This window comes from Tursiops truncatus, chromosome 3 (assembly GCF_011762595.2).
Source record: "Tursiops truncatus isolate mTurTru1 chromosome 3, mTurTru1.mat.Y, whole genome shotgun sequence".
Classification (NCBI taxonomy): domain Eukaryota; kingdom Metazoa; phylum Chordata; class Mammalia; order Artiodactyla; family Delphinidae; genus Tursiops; species Tursiops truncatus.
This window is the reverse complement of record NC_047036.1, coordinates 169,679,812-169,687,393: the sequence shown is the minus strand read 5'-3', so window position 1 is coordinate 169,687,393 and position 7,582 is coordinate 169,679,812.

Below are 7,582 nucleotides of genomic sequence, written 5' to 3'. Positions count from 1 at the left end.
ATATTATACACACAAAATCCTCAAAATGCTACCAGAAAACTACTAGAGTTCACCAATGAATTTGGTAAAGTCACAGGATACAAAACTAATATACAGAAATTTGTTGCATTTCTATACACTAACAATGAAATATAAGAAAAATTATGGAAACCCATTGCATCAAAAAAAGTAAAATACCTAAGAATAAACCTACCTAAGGAGGCAAAAGACCTGTACGCAGAAAACTATGAGATGCTGATGAAAGAAATTGAAGATGACACAAACATATGGAAAGATATACCATGTTCCTAGATTGGAAGAATCAATATTGTTAAAATGACCGTACTACCCAAGGCAATCTACAGATTCAATGCAATCTCTATCAAATTACCAATGGCATTTTTCACAGAACTAGAACAAAAAAAATTTTAATTCATATGGAAACACAATCCCAAATAGCCAGAACAATCTTGAGAAAGAAAGAAAGAGCTGAAGTCAGAACACACTCCATGACTTCAGACTGTATTACAAAGCTACAGTCATCAAAACAGTATGGTACTGGCACAAAAACACACATATAGAGCACTGGAACAGCATAGAAAGCCCAGAAATAAACCCACGCACTCACTGTCAGTCTATGAGACAAGGATATACAGTGGAGAAAAGACAGTCTCTTCACTAAGTGGTGCTGGGAAGACTAGAGAGCTAAATCTAAAAGAATGAAATTAGAACATTCTCTAACATCATATACAAAATAAACTAAAAATGGATTAAACACCTAAATATAAGACCAGATGCTATGAAACCCCTACAGGAAAACATATACAGAACACTCTTTGACATGAATCACAGCAGTATCTTTTTGGATCCACCTCCTAGAGTAATGGAAACAAAAGCAAAAACAAACAAATGGGAGCTAATTAAACTTAAAAGCTTTAGCACAGCAAAAGAAACCATAAACAAAATGAAAGGACGACCTATGGACTGGGAGAAAATATTTGTAAACAATGTGACCTACAAGTGATTAATTTCCAAAATACACAAACAGCTCATGCAGGCTCAATATCAAAAAAACAACCCGGGGGCTTCCCTGGTGGCGCAGTGGTTGGGAGTCCGCCTGCCGATGCAGGGGACACGGGTTCGTGCCCCGGTCCGGGAGGATCCCACATGCCGCGGAGCGGCTGGGCCCATGAGCCATGGCCGCTGGGCCTGCGCGTCCGGAGCCTGTGCTCCGCAACGGGAGAGGCCACAACAGTGAGAGGCCCGCGTACCGCAAAAACAAACAAACAAAAAAAACAACCCGGGACTTCCCTGGTGGTCCAGTGGTTAAGACTCTGCACTCCCAAGGCAGAGGGTCTGAGTTCAATCCTTGGTCAGGGAACTAGATTCTGTATGCCACAACTACAGGATCCTGCATGCTGCAACTACAAAAAAAAGATCCCACACGCAGCAACAAAGATCCCACGTGCCACAACTAACACCTGGTGCAGCCAAATGAATAAATATTGAAAAATAAACAAAACCCACAACCCAATCAAAAATTGGGCAGAAGATCTAAACAGCCATTTCTCCAAAGAAGATATACAGATGGCCAACAGGCACATGAAAAGATGCTCAACATCACCAATTATTACAGAAATGCAAATCAAAACATTACAATGAGATACCACCTCACACCAGTCAGAATGGCCATCATCTAAAAGTCTACAAACAATAAATGCTGGAGAGGATGTGGAGAAAAGGGAACCCTCCTGCACTGTTGATGGGAATGTAAATTGGTACAGCCATTGTGGAGAACAGTATGGAGGTTCCTTAAAAAACTAAAAATAGAACTACCATATGATCCAGCAATCCCACTCCTGGGCATATATTTGGACAAAAGCATAATTCAAAAAGGTACATGCAGGGACTTTCCTGGTGGTCCAGTGGTTACGACTTTGCCTTCCAGTGTACGGGGTATGGGTTCAATCCCTGGTTGGGGAGCTAGGATCCCACATGCCTCAGGCCAAAAAACCAAAACAAAACAGAAACAATACTGTAACAAATTCAATAAAGACATTAAAAATGCACGTCAAAAAAAAAAAAAAGTACATGTAACCCCTATGCTCATAGCAGCACTATAATAGCTGACAATAGCCAAGACATGGAAACAACCTAAATGTCCATTGACAGATGAATGGATAAAGAAATGTTACATATATAAAATGGAATACTACTCAGCCATAAAAAAAGAATGAAATAATGCCATTTGCAGAAACATCAATGGACCTAGAGATTATCATACAAAGTAAATCAGAAAGAGAAAGACAAATATGATATCCACTATATGTGGAATCTAAAAAATAATACAAATGAACACATGTACAAAACAGACTCACAGACATAGAAAACAAACTTAGAGTTACCAAAGGGGAAAGGTCGGGGGAGGGGAGGGATAAATTGGGAGTATGGGATTAATATACACACAGTACTATGTCTAAAATAAACAACAAGGACTTACTTAGAGGAAACTATATTCAATATCCTGTAATAACCTATAATGGAAAAGAATCTGAAGAAGAACAGATATATAGGTAACTGGATCACTTCGCTGTATACCTGAAACTAACAGAACACGGTAAATCAACTATACTTCAAAAACAATAAAAGAAATTGGAGTTATCAGAGAGTTCATATATTCAAGACAGTAGAAAAATGGACAAAATAGATGTAATAGTAATTTCAACAAGCAGAACACTCTCTCATATAAATTGCAGCCATGTCTTTTTGGATTCACCTCCTAGAGTAATGAAAATAAAACCAAAAATAAACAAATGGGACCTAACTAAACTTAAAAGCTTTTGAACTGCAAAGGAAACCATAAACAAAACAAAAAGACAACCTAAGAAATGGGAAAAAAACATTTGCAAACGATGCGACCTACAAGGGATTAATCTCCAACATACACAAACAGCTCATGCAGCTCAGTATCAAAAAAACCAAAAAACCCAATCGAAAAATGGGCAGAAGATCTAAATAGGCATTTCTCCAGAGAAGATATACAGATGGTCAAAAAGCACATGAAAAGATGCTCAACGTCACTAACTGCTAGAGAAATGCAAATCAAAACTATAATACGAGGGGCTTCCCTGGTGGCGCAGCGGTTGAGAGTCCACCTGCCGATGCAGGAGATGTGGGTTCGTGCCCCGGTCCGGGAAGATCCCACATGCCGTGAAGTGGCTGGGCCCGTGAGCCATGGCCACTGAGCCTGCGCGTCCGGAGCCTGTGCTCCACAACGGGAGAGGCCACAACAGTGAGAGGCCCGCGTACATCTAAAAAAAAAAAAAAAAAAAAAAAAAAAAAACTATAATACGAGGTATTACCTCACATCAGTCAGAACAGCCATCATCAAAAAGTCTACAAACGGACTTCCCTGGTGGCGCAGTGGTTAAGAATCCGCCTGCCAATGCAGCGCACACGGGTTTGAACCCTGGTCCGGGAAGATCCCACATGCCGCGGAGCAACGAAGCCCATGCGCCACAACTACTGAGCCTGCACTCTACAGCCCGCAAGCCACAACTACTGAGCCTGCGCTCTAGGGCCCACGAGCCACAACTACTGAGTCCACGTGCCACAACTAATGAAGCCTGCACGCCTAGAGCCCATGCTCCGTGACAAGAGAAGCCACTGCAGTAAGAAGCCTGCACACCGCACTGAAGAGTAGCCCCCGCTCACCGTAACTAGAGAAAAAGCCCACGCACAGCAATGAAGACCCAACGCAGCCAAAAATAAAATTAATTAATTTTAAAAAAAGTCTACAAACAATAAATGCTGGGGAGGGTGTGGAGAAAAGGGAACCCTCCTACACTGTTAGTGGGAATGAAAATTGGTGCAGCCACTATGGACAACAGTATGGAGGTTCCTTAAAAAACTAAGAGAGCTACCATGTGATCCAGCAATCCCACACCTGGCCATATATGCAGAGAAAACCATAATTCAAAAAGATACATGCACCCCAATGTTCATAGCAGCACTATTCACAATAGGCAAGACACAGAAGCAACCTAAATGTCCACTGACAGATGAATATTTAAGAAGATGCAGTACATACATACAATGGAATAGTACTCAGCCGTAAAAAAAAATGAAATAATGCCATTTGCAGCAACATGGATGGACCGAGAGATTCTCATACTAAGTGAAGTCAGACAGAAAAGACTAATATCATATGATATCACTTATATGTGGAATCTAAAAAATGATACAAATGAACTTATTTACAAAACAGAAACAGACTCACAGACTTAGAAAACAAACTTATGGTTACCAAAGGGGAAAGGTGGGGGGAGGGATAAATTAGGAGGTTGGGATTAACATATACACACTACTAGACATAAAATAGATAACCAACAAGGACCTACTGTATAGCACAAGGAACTCTACTCAATAGTCTGTAATAACCGAAGTGGGAAAAGAATAGATATATGTATAACTGAGTCACTTTGCTGTACACCTAAAACACAACATTGTATATTAACTATACTCCAATGTAAAAAAAAATTAAATAAATAAGAAAAAAAATAACAAAATTCAACAGAGTTGGAACATATCTATATTTGACAGTCTAGCACTGAAAAATACAATATCTGTAATGAAAATATTGGCAGCTAGGAGCAACAGTAGACTGGACACAACAGAAGACAGGGCAATAAGAAATGTCCAATGTGAAGAAAAGTAAAAAGTAATAAGAATGGGAAAATGAAACAGATCATAAGGGATGTGGGACACAGTCAAAGGGCCTGACGTCTGTCAGTGGAGTCCCAAAGGAGGGGAAGAGGAAGAATGAAGAAGACTCCATGCAACGAAGACCCAATGCAGCCAAAAATAAATAAAATATTTAAAAAAATAATAATAATAAAAAAAAAAAAGACTCCACACTCCCAATGCAGTGGGCCCTTGTTCACTCCCTGGTCAGGGAACTAGATCCTGCATGCCACAACTAAAGATCCCATGTGCTGCAACTAAGACCCAGTGCAGCCAAATAAATAAATATTTTTTAAAATATATTAAAAAAAAGAACTGACAGGACAAAACTGAAAAACTGGCAAAACTATATTCATAGTTGGAGATGGACACCATCACACAGCTCTATAAATGACAGAAGAAATCAGGAAGGATCATTAAGATCGGAACAACATGAACAACATGAACAGCAGACTTGCCTAGTGGACATACACAGAACACTACTCCCAGCAACTGCAGAACACAGGTTTTTATCAAGTGCACAGGAAACAATGACCACAATAGGTAATATTATGTACCGTAATGCAGGTTTAAGAATAATTTACCTCCTGCAGAGCATGTTCTCTGGCTAAAGTGGAATCAAACTAGAATCAATCATAGGATAACAACAAGAAATCCCCAAGTGTTTGGTAATTAACTCCTTGACATAAACATAGGCTGAAACAGAAACCATATGGAAATTAAGAACGACTTTGAACTGAATGGTGGTGATTATAATACACCAAAATTTGAAGATCCTGCTAAAGCAGAATTGAGGGGAACACTTACACTTTATGCATAGGTTGGAAAAGAAGAAAGGTTTATTTTACTTATTTATTATCATTAATTTTTTGGCTGCACCACACAGCTTGCAGGATCTTAGTTCCCTGACCAGGGATTTCACCCGGGCCCCACAGTGAAAGCGCCAAGTCCTAACCACTGCACCGCCAGGGTATTCCCAAGAAGAGAGGTTTAAAATCCATGGTCTCAGGTTTCATCTTAAGACACCAGAGAATTAACGGCAAGTTCAACCCAAAACAGGAGAAACAACAAAATAATGAGGCCAAAACTGAAGCAGAAAACACGAAAAACATGAAATACAAACAAACCTTTGGTCCTTTGATAAAACAATAGCAAACGTTTCTGTTTGTTTTTAAAGAGAAAACACATGACTAACACCAAACGTGAGAAGCGGGGGCTTCCCTGGTGGCGCAGTGGTTAAGAATCCACCTGCCACTGCAGGGGACACAGGTTCAAGCCCTGGTCCGGGAAGATCCCACGTGCTGCGGAGCAACTAAGCCCATGCGCCACAACTACTGAGGCCTCGTGCCGCAACTACTGAAGCCTGCGTGCCCTAGAGCCCGTGCTCCACAACAAGAGAAGCCACCGCGATGAGAAGCCCACATACTGCAATGAAGAGCGGCCCCCGCTCACTGCAACTAAAGAAAGCCTGCACGCAGCAACGAAGACCCAACGCAAACAAAAATAAATAAATAATAAATAAATAAAAATAAAGTTCCCTTTATTAAAAAAAAAAAGAGAGAAGGGGAACACCACTACAGATCCTACAGACATGAAAGAGATAATAAAAGGGGTTCAATTTCTGGTTAGGATATAGACTGTTGTGGCAGACCATAACTTTAGGTGGTTAAAAATAAAACGAGAAAAGGAACAGATTCACTACAGAAATCTACAGAAATACAGAAACATAGATACAGCCGCAATGGAAAACAGCATGATGGTTCCTCAAACAATTCAAAATAGGATTCCCATATGACTCAGCAGTCCCACTTCTGGGTATATATCCAAAGGAAATGAAATCAGGTATCTTGAAGAGATATATGCACCCCCCATGTTCACAGCAGCATTATTCACAATAGCCAAGACATAGAAACAACCTAAGTGTCCCTTGATGGATGAACAGAAAATATGATATATACATTTTTTCTGGTATATTATAATCATAATATCATTCCCTTCAGGATCGTTCCTAGTCTGCACACAGTATAAATACATACGTATCTATTTATATACACAACATGTATAGATACATGTATCGCAAATCAAAACCACAATGAGTTACCACCTCACACCAGTCAGAATGGCCATCATTAAAAAGTCTACAAATAATAAATGCTGGAGAGGGTGTGGAGAAAAGGAAATCCTCCTACACTGTTAGTGGGAATGTAAATTGGTGCAGCCACTATGGAGAACAGGATGGAGGTTCCTCAGAAAACTAAAAATAGAACTACCATATGACGCAGCAATCCCACTACTGGGCATATATCCAGACAAAACGCTAATCTGAAAAGATACATGCACCCCAGTATTCACAGCAGCACTGTTTACAATAGCCAAGACACGGAAGCAACCTAAATGTCCATCGACAGAGGAATGGATAAAGAAGATGTGGTACCTATATACATGGAATACTACCTCAGCCATAAAAATGAAATAATGCCATTTGCCACAACATGGATGGACCTAGAGATTATCATACTAAATAAGTCAGACAAAGAAATACCATATGATATCACTTATATGTGGAATATAAAAAATACAAATGAACACATTTACAAAACAGAAACAGACTCACAGACACAGAAAACAAACTTACAGTTACCAAAGAGGATGGGAGGAAGGGATAGATTAGGAGTCTGGGATTAACAGAAACACACTACTATACATATAATAAGCAACAAGAACCTACGTATAGCCCTGAGACTATATTCAATATCTTGTAACAAGCTATAATGGAAAACAATCTGAAAAAGAACACACACACACACACATATATATACACACATATATATAAAATTTGATCACTTTGCTATATACCCGA